Below are 19,176 nucleotides of genomic sequence, written 5' to 3'. Positions count from 1 at the left end.
ATGCTCTGAGCGTAACGTGAACTTACGTGTAATTTTGCCTGTGGGAAGCACTAGGCGAACACAGAAGCACCGCAGTTGAACTGAGCTGCATAGGAACACGAGGCACACGTCCCTGTGTGGTGTACCCCCATTTGATTCCAGAGAACCGCGCGCCTCATCCCATGGTTGCCAGCCGAAGCCCTTCCATTGGCCATCCTGGCTCTGCCTCACACTCTGTTCTTTATTCTCCTCTTTCAACCTCATTTGTATTTTACCTCTCTAATTTTTTTTTTTTTCTTCTTTGAGACAGGAGTCTCACTCGCCCAGGCTGGAGTCCAGTGACGGGACCTTGGCTCACTGCAACCTCTACCTCCCGAGTTCAAGCAGTTCTCCTGTCTCAGCCTCCCTGGTATCTGGGACTACAGGTGTGTGCCACCAAGCCTGGCTAATTTTTGGATTTTTAGTAGAGATGGGCTCTCACCATGTTAGCCAGGCTGGTGTCATACTCCTGACCTTAAGTGATCCGCCTGCCTCAGCCTCCCGAAGTGCTGGGATTATAGGCATGAACCTCGCGCCCAACCTCATCTTTTTTCATTTTCTCTGTCTTTTCTCTCACTTTGTCTTCTGTTCTCTTCCTCTTCACACAGGGTGGTAGGTGTGGGAGCTGGGTGGGCTGTGCAGTGGGTTTCTGCCTGCAAAGTGCAGGTCGAGGTAGACTGCTTTATTTCTTAACCATTGACATATATGAAACTGCTACCTTTTTATGTGTCACAAAGATTTTGAGTGTTGAACACCTAAACCCATTTTTCTATAGGCCTTGCAGTTTTTATTGGGTAGTTTTGTGTAGACACATGTTGTGAGACAGCAGCACTGAGTGTTCTGTGAACAGGAGAACCATACAATAGGAAAGTAGTGATGCTTTAATAGCTAATGTGGGCTTAGCCGTCACATAATTCACAGCGTGGTGACTGTGGGCTGAGTGTTAGTATGAGGTTTTTATTTAAAAAAATATATATATATGTGTGTGTGTGTGTGTGTGTATATATGTAAAAGTTAAAAGAGTAAGCAACTATTTTGTATACCCTTTGCTGGTGTTTAACATCTGCTGTGTGTGCTTTCTGTTACTATATACAGTGTCACGATCATTTGAAAGTAGGATGTAAGCATCATGGTATTTCACCCCTAAATAGTTGAGCAGGCTTTTTATAATACAGATGTTCTGTGTAGCCACAATACTGTGAGCACACAAGATAAATAACAATATCACAATATCTGATAATATAATATTAAAATTTCCAAAATGACTTTTATAGCCTCCCCAACCCAAGATTAATTAAGTATCATGTGTTTCATTTGTCTTTGGCCACTTTTTTTTTTTTTTTTTTTTTTGAGACAGAGTGTTGCTCTGTCACCCAGGCTGGCGTGCATTGATGCAATCTCAGCTCACTGCAACCTCTGTCTCCCAGGTTCAAGCAATTCTGCCTCAGCCTCCCAAGTAGCTGGAATTATAGGTGCGTACCACCTCCCACCCCCACGCCCAGCTAATTTTTGTATTTTTAATAGAGATAGTGTTTCACCATGTTGGCCAGGCTGGTCTCAAATGCCTGACCTCAAGTGATCCACCTGTCTTGGCCTCCCAAACTGCCAGGATTACAGGCATGAGCCACTGTGCCCAGCTTTCTTTGGCCACTTTTCATCTAGAACAGTCTGCCTTTTGTAACTTCACCTGTGCTTCATATAATGGAAGTAGAGGAATGGTCTTCAAGCTTGGCTGCACTTGGGAAGCTTTGGCCTCTGCCCCCCGCCCCTCCGGACCGTTGAAACCTCTAGGGGCGAGCGAGTGTTCTGTGTACGTGAACAAGCGTCAAATGTTGAATGTGATCAAAGGGAGACAAAATAGGCTAGAGAGGTAACAGTCTCCCTAGATCCGCTACTACTGATGTAAGTTGTCGTACCGTTGGTTTCTGCTGAGTTTGAGATTAGCCAATAATAGCCACCATTACTGAGCATCTGTGCCAGGCACCACACTTCATGCCTTCATCTAATTCTATAGCCCTGAGTATGTAGCTAGCGCCTCATCTACAAAATGAGGAGAAGGCATGAGAGGTTAAGTAATTTTCTTGCTCAGGGTCACACAGGAAGTGACAGCCAGGATACAGACCTAGCTCTAACATCTCCAGAGACAGCTGGCAGCGTGGCTTAAAACTTACGTTTTTAAAACTTTTTTATTTTCCCCCTAAAGCTTAATGTTTATAAATACTGCCAGATTCTTACCCCTGGGGGTAGTTGATTTGTTTGGAAGCTTGGATCATAGCTTGCTTCGTTTTTAATTTTTTAAAATTATTTTTATTTTTTGGCTGGTGACGCAGCCCTCAGGAAATCTTGAGAATATGTGTCCCATGAGCTTGCTTTTTAAAAATTTTATTTTTTGAGGTAGTCTCGCTGGTGCCCAGGCTGGAGTGTTGTGGTGCCATCAGATCTCACTGCAGCTTTGAACTCCTGGACTCAAGTGAACTCCCACGTCAGCCTCCCGAGTAGCTGGGACTAACCACAGGCATGCACCACCATTCCCATCTAATTTTTTGTGGAGATGGGGTCTCACTGCGTTGCCCAGTCTGGTCTCAGACTCCTGACCTCAAGTGATCCTCCCGCCTAGATCTCCCAAAGTATTGGAATTACAGATATAAGCCACTGTGCCTGGCCTAGGCTGTCTGGCTTGCTTGCTTTTTGTTTTCTCAGAGAGTCCAACTGTGTCACCCAGGCTGGATTGCAGTGGCACGGTAGCAGCTTACTGCAGCCTTGAACTCCCTGGGCTCAGGCCATCCTTCTGCCTCTGCTGGGACTACAGGTGCAAGCCACCACACCTGGATTATTTATTTATTGTATAGGTGGGCTTTCACCATGTTGCCCAGGCTGGTCTCAGAACTCCTGGCCTCAAGCGATCTTCCCACCTTGGCCTCCCAAAGCACTGGAATTATAGGCGTGAGCCACTGTGCCTGGCCTAGGCTTGCTTTCTGTGTTAAATTGTATGTGGTTTACACTTCTTACCCTCTAGTTCCATCTAATATAATAGCCAGTTGCTTGAACTTTATCTCTTTCACTAATTGTTTGAGTTCTGTTTCTGTGAGTATCTGGAATCATTTTTTTCTGGAGAACTTCAGAATATACACCACTCCCAGCACCACACTGTGTAATGAACGGATGGGGGCAGGGGCCTCTTGAAATAACGTTTTCTAAAGGTATTTAATTTCAAGGTTACCAGTCTCTGAACCCACCATGATAGGACGGAAGTCTTCTCAAAGTGAAAATAGCAATAAAATCTGAGAACTATGATTTCTAATGAATAAACTTGAAAACCTTTTAAAAATCAAGCAGTAACGTGTGGATGAAAGTCATCTTAATGCAAATGTACTATCCCTACAGGCCTCAGCGGGTACTTGATACGGCATCATTCAGATAGAGCCCCCAGGCTGTCCACTGTCACGGCTGCTTTAATAACCTCAGCGTTGACTGTGGCCCACAAATACACTAAAACATTTTTAAACAGACAATTTATAAATGACTTAACTGTATTACCCACTCTTTTTTTTTTTTTTTGACACGGAGTCTCGCTCTGTCTCCCAGGCTGGCGTGCAATGGCTGGATCTCAGCTCACTGCATCCTCTGCCTCCTGGGTTCAAGCAATTCTCTGCCTTGGCCTCCCGAGTAGCTGGGATTACAGGCACCCACCACCACGCCCAGCTGATTTTTGTATTTTTAGTAGAGACAGGGTTTTATTATCTTGGTCACGCTGGTCTTGAACTCCTGAACTCATGATCCACCTGCCTTAGCCTCCCAAAGTGCTGAGATTACAGGCGTTAACCACCACACCTGGCCTAACCATACCTAAAAAAGGTAGGCTGAGTGTTTGAATATGTGGGCCGGGCGCGGTGGTAATCCCAGCATTTTGGGAGGCCAAGGCGGGCAGATCACCTGAGGTCAGGAGTTTGAGACCAGCCTGGCCAACATAGCAAAACCCTATCTCTATTAAAAATACAAAATGTAGCCAGGCGTGGGGGGGGCATGCCAGTAGTCCCAGCTGCTTGGGAGGCTGAGGCAGTAGAATTGCCTGAACTTGGGGGGTGGAGGTTGTGGGGAGCTGAGATTGCACCATTGCACTCCATCCAGCCTGCCAACAAGAGCGAAACTCCATCTCAAAAAAAAAAAAGCAAAAGTATAATGTGTAGATGTTTTTCAGTAAATGCATTTTGTCATATCTTAAAATTCTGCTGTGTATGGGAGTTTAGGATTATGTTCAGCCTCAAGGAATAGAGGCTACCATGCGGCTGAAACACTCTTGTGAGTGTAGCCAGTCCAGGACTGTTACGATAGACAGCTCTGCAGTCCTCCTGGTCCCAGGCTCCTGCTATCTTCTCCATATGGCTTCCACCAAGGTGGAATTACAGTTCCATCAGAATCTGAGGGTGGGACCCAAGCATCCTGTTTTTTTTTTAAGTTTTCAGGGATCCTAATGTGCAGTAACGTTTGAGAAGCACTGGTGAAGCGGTTCAAAATAAGGACTCTAGCTAGAGTCAAAGGCTGTGTGACTTTGGACAAGTTAATGAACCTTTTTCCTCATCTGTAAAAGGAGAATGAGTACCTACCTTGTGTGGTTACTGTGAAGATTACATAATACATGGAAAGTACTTAGACTGGTGTCTGAGACATAGCATTCAGTACATTTTCATGGTCTCCTGATTACGTTTCTGGAAATTACTAGAGTTTGTCAATGCCCTTCCTAAAATGCAGAGCCCAGGGCTAGACCCCATTCTGTTCCCTGGGACGTAGGCATCCCTGGGGAAGGGACCGTGTCTGTGTTCCCAGTGCCCCAGCGGGCCTGGCTTCACCTCCAGCCATCATGTCTGTTCCACCAGTGGGAAGGAACAAGGGGAGAAGAGGATGGCCTCTGCCTTTGAAGACACTTTCAATTTCTACCTATAGCCAATGGCCACACTTTGAAAGAACACCAGCTGCTGGGAAATAGTCTCGATTTTAAGCAGGTATGTGCCCAGTTAAAATTCAGAGGTGATTTGCTGGACAAGATAGGGAGAATGGAAATGGAGGACAGCTGGGAGTCTTAGCCAAATTACAGATGAAAATAACTTTAAATGAATCACTTCAAAGGACCAAACAGTTCAGTTAAAAAGGAAAAAATTGCCAGTAGATGTTTTAGAACTTTCACTAGTCTAGAACTCAGTAGATGTAGAATTTACGTGGCATCAACATCAAGCCAATTGGTCTGTAATTCATCCCCTTTTTGAAAACCCTAATAATCTTTGCCCATCTCCAATCAGTGGTGCCTCTTAGGAATTTATTTTTTATTTATTTATTTTTTTTTTTGAGACGGAGTTTCACGCTGTTGCCCAGGCTGGAGTGCAGTGGCGCGATCTCGGCTCACTGCAAGCTCCGCCTCCCAGGTTCCTGCCATTCTCCTGCCTCAGCCTCCTGAGTAGCTGGGACCACAGGCGCCCGCCACCGCGCCGGGCTAATTTTTTGTATTTTTAGTAGAGACGGGGTTTCACTGTGGTCTCGATCTCCTGACCTTGTGATCCGCCCGCCTCGGCCTCCCAAAGTGCTGGGATTACAGGCTTGAGCCACCGCGCCCGGCCTCCTCAGGAATTTAGACATTTAGTTCTTGTTGAGGACCCTCTGAAGAAATCTGCTTGGCCTCAGTGTCCAGAATAGGACTCTCAGACGTGCAAGCTCCGCCTCCTGGGTTTACGCCATTCTCCTGCCTCAGCCTCCTGAGTAGCTGGGACTACAGGCGCCCGCCACCGCGCCCGGCTAATTTTTTGTATTTTTTTTTAGTAGAGACGGGGTTTCACCGTGGTCTCGATCTCCTGACCTTGTGATCCGCCCGCCTCGGCCTCCCAAAGTGCTGGGATTACAGGCGTGAGCCACCGCGCCCGGCCTTTTTTTTTTTTTTTTTTTTTTTGAGACAGTCTCGCTCTGTTGCCAGGCTGGAAGTGCAATGGTGCAATCTCGGCGCACTGCAACCTCCGCCTCCCGGGTTCAAGCGATTCTCCTGCCTCAGCCTCCCAAGTAGCTGGGAATACAGGTGTGTGCCACCACACCCGGCTAATTTTTGTATTTTTAGTAGAGACGGGGTTTCACCATGTTAGCCAGGATGGTCTTGATCTCCTGACCTCGTGATCTGCCCCCCTTGGCCTCCCAAAGTGCTGGGATTACAGGCGTGAACCACCGCGCCTTGCTGCACTTGTATTTTTGCTTCATTTCTAGATCCACTTTCTGTCCCTGCCCTTATTTGTGTGTTTTGGTTTTTTTTTTCTTTTTTCATTATATCTTTCTGTTTCTACTTTCTAAACATCTTGTGTCTGATATTTTTCTTGGCTAACTTGCTTCCCTCTTGGAACACAAGTGTTGTCTAGGTTAACACAAGTATCTGGCATACTTCCCATTCCCATATGCACGTGATTGTAGTTGCTTGGGCTGTGGTTCTACATCTGGAGGTCAGGATTCATTTGGAAAGTTTAGGTGATGGGAGAGGAAGAAAGTACTATTTTGGTATCCAGTTTCCTTTTGTTCCGATGTGTTCAATCTTCCCTTTCCATCAGGAGATATAGAAGTGGGCCAGGCGTGGTGCTCACACCTGTAATCCCAGCACTTTGGAAGGCCGAGGCAGGTGGATCACCTGAGGTCAGCAGTTCAAAACAAGCCTGGCCAACATGGTGAAACCCTGTCCCTACCAAAAATACAAAAATTAGCTGGGCTTGGTGGTGCACACCTGTAGTCCCAGCTACTGGGGAGACTGAGGCAGGAGAATCGCTTGAACCCGGGAGGCGGAGGTTACAGTGAGCCGAGATCACGTCACTGCACTCCAGCCTGGGCGACAGAGTGAGACTCCATCTCAAAAAAAAAAGAAGATACAGAAGTGGGAACTATGTGGGTGCAGGTTGGGGTGTTCCCAGGTGACTCCAGCGTGGTCAGCTGTGTGCATTTCTGTGTCCCAGGAGCTGCACCTCCGTTCTGTGGGCTGGGAAACTCCACCATGTCAGAGACCAGAGTTGGTTGAACTCAGTGTCTAACAAGCCTCCCAAGAGAAAGACACATTTAGCGTTCCAAGAAATACATGCCAGCAGGATGAGTCAGGCCTCGCTAGCCTGACCAGGGTCATCTCCGCTGAAAGCAAAACACACGGGAAGCCCACTCACAGGGTGTCGAGTGATCACGCAGGCAGGTGGGCATTCGCTTGGCTCTGTTTGTCTCACTGCCACCTTCTGAGCTCGTCAGCAAGCTCCTGGGCAGCCTGGTGTTTCGTTTTGTTTTTTGAGAGGGAGTCTGGCTCTGTCGCCTAGGCTGGAGTGCAATGGCATGATCTTGGCTCACTGCAAGTTCTGACTCCTAGGTTCAAGCGATGCGCCTGCCTCGGCCTCCTGAGTAGCTGGGATTACAGGCGCCCGCCACCACGCCCAGCTCATGTTTATATTTTTGGTAGAGATGGGGTTTCACCATGTTGTCCAGGCTGGTCTCGAACTCCTGACCTCAGGTGATCCGCCTGCCTCAGCCTCCCAAAGTGCTGGGATTACAGGTGTGAGCCACCGCGCCTGGCCCTTTTTTTTTTTTTTCTCTTAAAATGTTCTGTGCTTTTGGGGACTTGGGACTGTTCAAGGTGTGTGTGTATATTTCAGTTTGCGTTTCCCTATGCAGGATTGAACGCAATATTTAAACAAATGTAGTTTAATGCTGAAAGGCACTTTAGAGGGCATCACGTACAGATCTTTCATTTATCAGTGATGCTCAGAGCCCAGCATTTATTCCAAGTCACACAGCTCTTCCCTGGTCTAAAACATTGGTCTTCTGGGATCCAGTGCATTTTCCATTTCACTGTGTAATTTCTTGACAAAGTTTTTGGAGAAATCTTTAGAATTGATCATACACATGCTGTAAAGTCTTAAAACCACTCCCAACTACCCTAAGAACACCCCGGACGAGGAGTGTATTTGTTTGGTCATAATGAGGTGCTGTAACAAAGTACCAGAAACTGAGTGGCTTAAACAACAGAAATTTATTGTCTCACATTTTTGGAGGCTGGAAGTCCTAGAGCAAGGTGTGAGCAGGGCTGGCCCCTTCTGAGGGCAGTGAGGGAGAAGGTTCTAGGACTCTGTCCTAGCTTCTCGTGGTTGCTGGCGTGTGAGCTGCGTCACCGCAGTCCCTGCCTTTGTGTTCCCTGCATGCACATCTTGCCCACAATTCCTTTTAATAAGGGCACCAGTCACATTGCATTAGGGACCACACTCCTTCATTATGACTTGGTCTTAACTGTATCTGTAAAGCTCTGTCTTCAAATACGGTCACATTCCAAGATACTGGGGATTAGGCCTTCAGCACATGAATTTTAGAGGGATACAATTCAATCTAGAGCAAGGGGAGATCTGCAGATAACTCAATTTAAGAGATGAATTTTCAAAATCAGTGTCTGGAGGCCGCTGTCCCAGTGGAGTCCTGAAAGACTCCCAGCCCATCCAGGGTGCTCTATCCTGCAGCTTCTGTGGTGAGCAGCAGGGGGCAGGGCTGTGCCACCCACGAGGAGTCAGCCTGCCGGTGGCTGCTGGAAGGATTTTACAGCTCCTGACAACTGACAGTTCAGTGTGGGTCCAGATGGGCACCATCATCCCCTCAGAGCCTTGGTTTGCATCAAGTCCTATGAATGAAAGGGAGGAAGCGGGTCAGACGGGCACTGCCGGTGCGGGTGTGTGTAGCAGTGCACCGGTGGGAAGAGGAGGCCAGGGGTTTGTCCCTTTGGACAACTGGGAGAGTCACAGGCTCCGGGTGATGACTAAGAATGTGTTTGCCGAGGAGACAGATGGACAGATGGACATAACTAGACAGCAGCTTGGATGAGCTGCCTTTTCCCTCGTCGCCCTCCTGCTCCTGGAGGCCAGTCCAGTGTTCCGCCTAGGAAGGTGGGTTGGTCACTCCAGAATGAGCCAGGACTGCCAGGCCACTCGGAGGACCCAGCTGCCTCATGTTCCAATGCTCCTGTTATGACTCCTCCACTTCTTATGACAACTCATGATTGCTTCCTGTATTTCTGTGCCTAGGAAAGAAGGTGTGATGAGGTGATAATCAGCAAGGACTTACTGAAGGCCTTAGGACTTTCGAAGGAATTATAAAGCAGCTGGGGAGGTGACCCGGCCTGGACAGAATTGCACGGCCCGGCATCGAGAACCGGCAAAGCCTCGGTCCTGTGTAGCAGGGACAGAGCAGGACTGGGTGAGCCGTGACTCTGTTCCTGAGACCAACCGTCTCGAACGTAGTTACACCAGCGGCCTGCTGGTTCATCGCCCAGAATGTTCTGGATACTCCTTTGGATCTTGCCTTCATATGCTTTTGTTTTCTACAGTATGAATTAAGAGATTAAAAGGTAATGCACTTATGCATTTCTTTCTTTTTTTTTTTTTGAGACGGACTTTCACTCCATCGCCCAGGCTGGAGTGCAGTGGCACAATCTCGGCTCACTGCAACCTTCACCTACCAGACTCAAGCAACTCTCATGCCTCAGCCCCCCGCCAGTAGCTGGGACTGCAGGTGCACGCCACCAGGCCCGGCTAATTTTTGTATTTTTAGTACAGACATTTCACCATGTTGGCCAGACTGGTCTTGAACTCCTGACCTCAGGTGATCCACCCACCTCAGCCTCCCAAAGTGCTTGGGATTACAGGCATGAGCCACTGCACCTGGCTTAACTTATGCATGTCTTTTACACATAAAAATATAAAGAAAAATTACAGAGCATCAGTGTATTTTTCTCCACTTGTATTTGTACGTAACATTTTTTCTGGCTGGGCACATTGGCTCACACCTGTCATCTCAGCACTCCTTAGTATTCTCTACTAAAAATACAAAAATAAGCTGGGCGTGGTGGTGCACGTCTGTAATCCCAGCTACTTGGGAGGCTGAGGCACGAGAATCGCTTGAACCTGGGAGGCAGAGATTGTAGTGAGCCGAGATCGCACCATTGCACTCCAGCCTGGGCAACAGAGCAAGACTCCATCTCAAAAAAAAACCCAAAAAACTAAAAAAACCATTTTTTCTCCTTCCTTGCATTTTTATCCAAATATTTGTGCGCGTAGTTTGAAAAGTCATGGCCGGGCACTATGGCTTATGCCTGTAATTGCAGCACTTTGGAAGGCTGGGGCAGGTGGATCACTTGAGGTCAGGAGTTCGAGACCAGCCTGGTCAACACGGTGAAACCCGTCTCTACTAAAACTAGAAAAAATTAGCTGGGCGTGGTGGTGGGCACCTGTAACCCCAGCTACTCCGGAGGCTTGAACCAGGGAGGCGGAGGTTGCAGTGAGCCAAGATGGCACCATTGCACTCCCTCTGCCTGGGCAACAGAGTGAGACTCCATCTCAAAAAAAAAAAAAAAATCAAATCGTTCTTAAAGTTTGTTATGAAAACTCCTCCCACCATTTCCCCTCCCTGGGACAGCCTGTTTCACCTCTCCCAGCATTTTATACTGATATTTACCTCCAGGTCTCTAAATAATGTGCTTATACCGCCCCTCCTTGCTTTTTCATTTTAGGCATTATATGAAGACCCTTTCTCCCCACCCCGCCCCTCGCAATGACTTAGCTCTGCCTTCCCCTCCCCACCCCCTTATCCCTTCTTTCTCCCAGAGTTCTTCATTATACTGACTTAGTTACAGCGTTAATTAGCATTTACAGTATTATGAGCATGGAATTATCACAGGCAAGACACTACACTATTTTCTAGCACTACTTGTTGTTTTCCTAGAGCCGGTACTTGGTTTTTCATTTGTTTAGCTTGTTGTGGTTGTGTGTGTGTGTGTTTCTTTTTTTTGTTTTTGAGATGGAGTCTCACTCTCCCATGGTTGTGTGTGTGTGAGTGAGATGGAGTCTCACTCTGTCTCCCAGGGTTCTCTGTGTGTGTGTGTGTGTGTGTGTGTGTGATGAAGTCACTCTGTCTCCCAGGGTTCTGTGTGTGTGTATGAGATGGGGTCTCACTCTCCCAGGGTTCTCTGTGTGTGTGTGTGTGTGTGTGTGTGTATGTTTGAGATGGCGTCTCACTCTCCCAGGTTTGTGTGTGTGTGTGTATATGTGTGTGTGTGTGATGAAGTCACTCTGTCTCCCAGGGTTCTCTGTGTGTGTGTGTGTGTGTGTATGTTTGAGATGGCGTCTCACTCTCCCAGGTTTGGGTGTGTGTGTGTGTGTGTGTGTGTGTGATGAAGTCACTCTGTCTCCCAGGGTTCTGTGTGTGTGTGTGTGTGTGTGTGTGTGTGATGAAGTCACTCTGTCTCCCAGGGTTCTGTGTGTGTGTGTGTGTGTATGAGATGGGGTCTCACTCTCCCAGGGTTCTCTGTGTGTGTGTGTGTGTGTGTATGTTTGAGATGGCGTCTCACTCTCCCAGGTTTGGGTGTGTGTGTGTATATGTGTGTGTGTGTGATGAAGTCACTCTGTCTCCCAGGGTTCTGTGTGTGTGTGTGTGTGTATGAGATGGGGTCTCACTCTCCCAGGGTTCTCTGTGTGTGTGTGTTTGTGTGTGTGTGTATGTTTGAGATGGCGTCTCACTCTCCCAGGTTTGGGTGTGTGTGTGTGAATGTGTGTGTGTGTGATGAAGTCACTCTGTCTCCCAGGGTTCTCTGTGTGTGTGTGTTTGTGTGTGTGTGTATGTTTGAGATGGCGTCTCACTCTCCCAGGTTTGGGTGTGTGTGTGTGTGTGTGTGTGTGTGATGAAGTCACTCTGTCTCCCAGGGTTCTGTGTGTGTGTGTGTGTGTGTATGTTTGAGATGGGGTCTCACTCTCCCAGGGTTCTCTGTGTGTGTGTGTGTGTGTGTGTGTGTGTGTGTGTGTGTATGGTATCATAGGCGAGAGCCACTGGGCCGAACAATATTCTACTGTGTAGATTACCATATTTTGTCCATTCATTCATTGCTGGGCATTTGGGTCGTTTTCCACTTTGTGGCTATTATGAATAATGCCGTTGATGAACACTCATGTACACACTTTTGTAAAGACATATGTTTATAATTCTCTTGGGTATAAGTAGGAGTGGGATTGCTGGGTCATATGGTTATTACTGGTGGAAGGTATCAGAGTTACCGGCGAATCCGTATGGGTCTGCAGCAACCTCAGTTCTTGCCTCCCCGGAAGAAATAATTCGACTGAGGTCAAAAAAAGAGATCAAGGCAAATTTTCAGAGCAGGAATGGAAGTTTATTTTAAAAGGCTTTAGAACAGGAAAGAAAGTAAAGTAAGCTTCGAAGAGGCCCAAGCCGGCAACTCAAAGAACAAGTGTGATGTTTAACCTTGATCCGAGGACTTTATAGGCTCGCCCACTTCTGGTGCCTTGTGCCCCTTTCCCATGATTCTTCCCACAGGTGGCTTCCCACATGCGCAGTGCCCTCCTTACCCTTGGGAAGTGAGCACGTGCAGTGTGTTTAGGAAGCTGTGCGCGTGCCCATCTGAGGCTTTCTTCCCTTTTCTGGTGGGGGGCCCCCAGGAGGTCCATCATTTTGTCTCTTAATGCATATGTCTTGGAAGTTGCTTCTCCCTGGCACCTGCTTTTAATTAATACATTAGTGCAGTAGGTGTGGACCGTCAGGAAATGGGCTCTCGCTGGGGCCAGCTGCCAATTTATCACTGTTAGAGAGGCAATGCACTAACTGCCGAACCACCACCCGACATTCCTACTGGGTTGGGGGAGAGTCCTCTCTGCCTGGCTCATGCCTGTCTGACTACCTGTAACATGGTTACTGGATGTTTAACTTTTTTTTTTTTTTTTGAGACGGAGTCTCGCTCTGTCGCCCAGGCTGGAGTGCAGTGGCCGGATCTCAGCTCACTGCAAGCTCCGCCTCCCGGGTTCACGCCATTCTCCTGCCTCAGCCTCCGGAGTAGCTGGGACTACAGGCACCGCCACCTCGCCCAGCTAGATTTTTGTATTTTTTAGTAGAGGCGGGGTTTCACCGTGTCAGCCAGGATGGTCTCGATCTCCTGACCTCGTGATCCACCCGTCTCAGCCTCCCAAAGTGCTGGGATTACAGGCGTGAGCCACCGCGCCCGGCCTGGATGTTTAACTTTTTGAGGAATCACCAAACTATTTTCCAAAGCAGCTGCACCATTTGACATTCACACCAGCAATTTATGAGGGTTTCACCTTCTCCACATCCTCAACAACACTTGTTCTTTATTCTACCCATCCCTGTGTGTGTGAAATATTATCTCATTGTGGTTTTGAATTGCATTTCTCTAATGACTAATGATGTTGAGCATCTTTTCATGTGCTTATTGGCCATTTGCATATCTTCTTTGAGGGAATGGTTATTGAAAACCTTCACTCAGTTAAAAATCAGATTATTTGTCCTTTTATTGTTGAATCATGTATTTATATATTTTAGATGTGTAGATATGTGTCCTTTGTATGATATATGTATTGGTAATATTTTCTTCCCTGTCTTGGCTTGCCTTTTTTTGTTGTTTTGTTTTGTTTTTGAGATGGAGTCTCGATCCATTGCCCAGGCTGGAGTGCAATGGCATGATCTTCAATCAACACAACCTCCACCTTCTGGGTTCAAGACATTGTCCTGCCTCAGCCTCCCGAGTAGCTGGGACTACAGGCGTGCGCCACCATGCCTGGCTAATTTTTGTATTTTTTGTAGAGATGGGGTTTCACTCTGTTGGCCAGTCTGGTCTTCTGACCTCATGATCTGCTGCCTTCGTTTCCCAAAGTGCTGGGATTATAGGTGTGAGTCACTGCATCCAGCAGGCCTTTTGTTTTTTTATGATATCTTTCAAAGAGTAAAAGGTTTTAATTTTGATGAAGTTCAGCTTATCAATTGTTCATGTTTTGTGTGTGTGTGATGTTTTTTGTTGTTGTTGTTTTGTTTTTTGTTTTTTTTTGAGATGGAGTCTCACTCTGTTGCCAGGCTGGAGTGCAGTGGTACAATCTCAGCTGACTGCAACCTCCACCTCCTGGGTTCAAACAATTCTCGTACCTCAGCCTCCTGAGTAGCTGGGATTACAGGCACATGCCACTACACCCAGTTAATTTTTATATTTTTAGTAGAGACAGGGTTTCACCATGTTGGCCAGGATGGTCTCGATCTCCTGACCTCATGATCTGCCCACCTCGGCCTCCCAAAGTGCTGGGATTACAGGTATGAGCCACTGCGCCCGGCCTGTGCTTTTTTGTGTTCTAAGAAAACTTCGTCCAGTTCAAGATATAAATATTTTCTCCTGTTTTTCTTCTATACATTGTATAATTTCAGATTTTACATTTAGGTCTTTGATCTGTTCCAGTTAGTTAATTTTTATATATGGTGTGAGGTAAGGGTCTTGGATAACATTTAGGATGTTTCCAACATTATTTCTTATTTCGTACGAGGCAGAATGGGAGTCTCACTCCCCTATTTTTTTTCTCCCTCGCCTTATTCCATATACCTTATAGGAAATGTGTTTTTGTTTTTTTTGTTTTTTAAGAGTAAAAAGACAGAAAGATTTGCTAATATGGGGGTAGCCAGTATACTCTTTTTTTACTCAATAGTGTCATGTTGCTTTCCCTACATGACTTTTTTAAATTTTTTAGATAGAGTCTTGTTCTGTCACCCAGGCTGGAGTGCAGTGGCACGATCTTGTCTCACTGCAACCTCCGCCTCCCTGGCTCAAGCAATTCTCCTGCCTCAGCCTCCCAAGTAACAGGATTAAAGACATGTGCCACCACTCTCAGCTGATTTTCATATTCTTAAAAGAGATGGTTTTGCCATGTCGGCCAGGCTAGTCTTGAACTCCTGGCCTCACGTGATCCACCTGCCTTGGCCTCCCAAAGTGCTGTGAATACAGGAGTGAGCGCCATGCTTGATCAATATTATCTGACTTTTATTTTTTATTTTTATTTAGTTTTTCCAATCTGGATGGTATACAAGGGATATCTCAGTTATAATTTTGATTTCTGTAATTACTAGGGAGTTAAACATTTCTTGTCATACTTGTTAACCATTGGGATTTCCCTTACATGAATTGCCTATTATAACTATAATCCTTTTTTTTTTTTTTTCTCTTAGAGACGGAGTATCACTCCGTTGCCCAGGCTGGAGTGCAGTGGCCCCATCTTGGCTCACTGCAACCTCCGCCTCCCGGGTTCAAGCAGATCTCCTGCCTCAGCCTCCAGAGTAGCTGGGAGGGACTACAGGGACCTGCCACCATGCCCAGTTAATTTTTTGTTTTTATTTTTTGTATTTTTGGTAGAGATGGGGTTTTACCATGTTGGCCAGGCTGGTCTCGAACTCCTGACCTCTGGTGTTCTACCCGCCTTGGCCTCCCAAAGTGCTGGGATTACAAGCATAAGCCACTGCGTCCGGTCGACTATAACCATTTTTATGTTGATATTTTTCCTATAGTTCCCCTGATTTTCTTCTTAATTTGTAAAAATTCCTTGTATATGCCAAAATATAATTTCATAATAGTTTATTTTATTTATGAAATTATAAATAGGGTCCACAGGAGTGGAGTGAACAGCGTACACACCACTAACTGTCTGAAGGTTGAGGAGGCACTGAGGACCTAGGTGGTGGTGGGGTGGCCACCACCATTTAATAGACTGAAAATTAGGATGGAAGTTGGGGGTGTGGTGGAACAGGGCCACAGGGAGTGGGTTGTCAACAGTCGAAAAGTAGGCAGAGCCCTTCGGATGTGGCCGACTGGCTGTCATGCAGCTGCGGTGCCTGGAGAACTCGAGATCTTCTCCGTCAGCATGGCAGAGGATGAGCAAGTGGGAAAATCACACAGGGCTTTTTATTGCGGAGTCTGGAGGTGGTGTTTCATTGGCTGGAGTAAGTCACATGGCTCTGCCAAGTGTGAGAGGTCTGAGTAGGACAAGACTCTGCGTCTGGTAGGGAGGAGATTGGGACCAGTGACCACCAGTCATATTCACCGCAGGATGTCTGCTGCCGTCCCCTGGGGGCAGGCCTGGCCTTGCAGCCCACCCGGCACCCACCTCGGGAGGGGAGAAACTGCAGGGCTCTGGGAGCGCTGCCACCAGGGAGCGGCTGCTGGGATGAGCCAGGAAGGAGGAAGGGAGGGGGAGAGGGGCTTGGGTCCCGTGATGCTGCCTGAGGAGGGCCGGTGGACACTGCCTGGGGCTCCCTGCCAGGCCCTATTGGCTAACAGTATGCTTTTGTTTTCAGTAAGGAACCTCCTCTCCTGCCTTTCATTCTGAGTGCATTGCAAAGGGCTCAGGGAGGGGCAACTCCACATAGGAACTGTGATGGGTTATGGGCAACGCATTACTGTCTTCTCCCATCTTTTCTGTGTGTTCCAAATTTCCTAGTGTGGAGGAATTTCTGGGATAATTAGGGAGAATAACAAATGTGTGATAAATGTGTGCAGGGTGATGTGGTAGATGAGGCTCCTGCCCAGAGTGAGGGCTCCTTCCCCTGACATGGGCATCTCCAGGGCCTCCCTGCCCGTCCCATGGGCATCCTTATTCCTGGCTCACACCGGTGGGGTCACCTCCCCAGGGTTCCCACTTGGTAGCTGAGGAAAGTGGGGCTCAGCTGGCTTGTGGGCCCTGCCTGAGGCCACACGGTGTGCCGGTGGTGAAGCGGGCTTGGAGCTTCCGGATGCTGGGCTGGCCGTCTCACTCCTTCCCCTCTGCATTGGTGCTGGCCTAGGCTGAGGCTGCCCAGGAGACCACATTAGACACATCTGAAACCCTCTGTGTCTTCAGGAGAGCAGACTCAGATGTAAATTCCTTCAGCCCCCAAGGAGCTAAAAATAAGAGGCCTGTGCCCCTAGAACAACCCAGGAAAGGCCATGTGAAAACCCAGCAGCTGGGGGCGGAGACCAGGGGCGCGGGGGCCCAGCAGTGTTGGAGGGGTGGAAACAGGATGTGAGCAGAGAGGGGGCTGTGAGAAGCAAGGTGACACCCAGCAGAGGCGGCCACCTGGTACAGCGAGTTCTGAGCCACGGAAAAAGATCCTGGGCTGCGTGGGCGCCCTTACATCCTGCTCCGAGACAGGCCTCCCCCGTTCGGCCTGGCCCTTGGCCAGGGCAGAATCTGGCCCCTGCACTGGGATGGTGGGCAAGAGGAGGACAGGATATTGCCTTTCAGAGAGATGGGGATTAAACCGTAATAAGGGCTCCCAGCTCCCCCAGGGAGGCCTGGTACCTACCCAAGGCCACCAATGGAGACACAGGGCAAACAGCTCACCGGCTGTCCGTCAGCCAACACTGCGGGCCAGGCCTGAGCCAGGTGCAGGGAACGTGAGCCCGCCAAGGCCCACTCCCTGGCTTCAGGGAGGCACCAGTGTTGGGTGGGTGCCTTGATGAGGCCTGTGAAGGCCAGAGGCGAGCCCAGGTTCTGGGAGGCTCTGGGAGAAGCCCTTGATTCAGCCTGGGGATCTGGGAAGCCTTCCTGGAGGAAGTGAGGCCTGAGGGGCCTCAAGGATGGGCAGGGGAGGGGTGGGTGAAGCCATTCCGGGCAGATCGGCCAGCACAGGGTGCAGAGGGAATCCCCAGCCTGAGTGGTGTGATCAATGTCACCGGGGCCTTTGTGCCCCCCTAGCCTGAGCCCACCCCTCTTGGCCTGCTCAGGGCTTTTCCTGAGACCCCTCCTCTCTGAAGTCCGCAGCCTCCGTGCTGGCCCATCGTTCTCCTTCCTTGTCAGGTCCATGGCTCCCCCACACCTTCAGCCAGCCTTGGGGTTCTCCTTCACAGTCCAGACCACAGTCAAATCCCGCGTAGTGGCAGCCTTGTCCCCCCGCTTCCCCAGCAGCCCCAATTGAGGGGTGCCCTGAGGCTTACTGAGTCACCATCTCCTTCTGGTGGTTCAACGCTTTTTCCTTGATTTGTAATCGGACTTTTTCTCTTAGAGCTTTTCATACACATTTATGTTCATGTAGAACGTAGGCCAGGTGCGGTGGCTCATGCCTGCAATCCCAGCACTTTGGGAGGCCGAGACAGATTGCTTGAGCCCAGGAGACCAGCCTGGGCAACACGGTGAAACCCCATCTCTACCAAAAATATAAAAAATTAGCCGGGTGTGGTCACGTACGCCTGTGGTCCCAGTTACCCAGGAGGTTGAGGTGGGAGGATGGCTTTTGTATGGGAGGTTGAGGCTGCAGTGGGCTGTGATCAACCACTGCACTCTAGCCTGGGTGACAGAGTTGCCTAAAAAAGAAAAAAAAACAAAAACAAAACTGAAATGAAACAAACCAAAAAACAAACAAGAATGTAGAGCTTTCTCTTTTTTGTTTTTATTGAAATGGGATCATACTACACGAACTTATTTGGCAACTCACTTTTCTTCACTTTATCTAGGAGCTTGTTCTGGATCAGCGTGTGTAGATTTACCTCATCATTTGTTTTTACAGATACTTGATAGAAGAGTAAAAATTTTGTATTCCATTTTTCCTCCCGATACAGACAATGCTGCCTCGAAAATCTTTGGACAAGTTTCTTTACCCAGAAGAGAGGTTGCAGGGTTGAAGAGCATGTGCTTTAAACATTTGGATAGGTTCTGTCAAATTGCTTTCTTTAAAAAAATGTTAGCAACTTACACTCCCACCAGAAAGGCACAAGTTCACTCATTCTCCACCCTCCCCAGTTCTTGAATGTTTGCCAGCCTGACGGGTGGATCATCGCGCTGCCTTGTTTTAGTGGGTAGAGCATGGCTTTTGTGGATTACTGGAGATTTGCGTTTCTTGGTCGGTGAATTCTGTGTTGCTATTCTTTGCCCCTTTTCCTGTTGTGTTGTTTGACTTTTTCTTATTTGTTTTTGGACGCCTTGCATCTTTACTCACTTTCTTCACATTCTCTGTCCTCTTTTCCTGCTGGGCTTTTCTCCATAACCACCATCTGACGTACGATGTGTTTATTTCTTTGTTGCTTGTCCTCCCCACCCCATTAGAATGTGAGAACCAAGAGGGCAGGGGTTTTGTCACTTGTCTATGTGAAGATTTCCAGCACTTGAGACAACACCTGGTGCCTAATAGGCACCCTCCAATTAACTGTTGGATGAATGACTGAATGAATGAATGATATTTTGCCTGTCACTTGCTTTCAAATATTTTCTTTCTTTTTGTTTTTTGAGATGGAGGTTTGCTTTTGTTGCCCAGGCTGGAGTGCAATGGCTCAGTCTCGACTCACTGCAACCTCTGCCTCCTGGGTTCAAGCAATTCTCC

General features: G+C 48.0%; 1 long non-coding RNA gene across 1 annotated transcript; it reads left to right on the top strand.

The window, feature by feature from the left end:
- Positions 1–3,561: 3,561 nt before the first annotated feature.
- On the top strand, positions 3,562–9,415 carry LOC141408297 (uncharacterized). The gene is made up of 2 exons (XR_012421867.1): positions 3,562–5,018; positions 9,081–9,415. It is a non-coding gene; the product is annotated as an uncharacterized lncRNA (long non-coding RNA).
- Positions 9,416–19,176: the final 9,761 nt, after the last annotated feature.

This window comes from Macaca fascicularis, chromosome 13, assembly GCF_037993035.2.
Source record: "Macaca fascicularis isolate 582-1 chromosome 13, T2T-MFA8v1.1".
Lineage (NCBI taxonomy): Eukaryota > Metazoa > Chordata > Mammalia > Primates > Cercopithecidae > Macaca > Macaca fascicularis.
The sequence above is the reverse complement of the archived record's forward strand: the minus strand, read 5'-3'. Positions and strand labels throughout refer to the sequence as shown.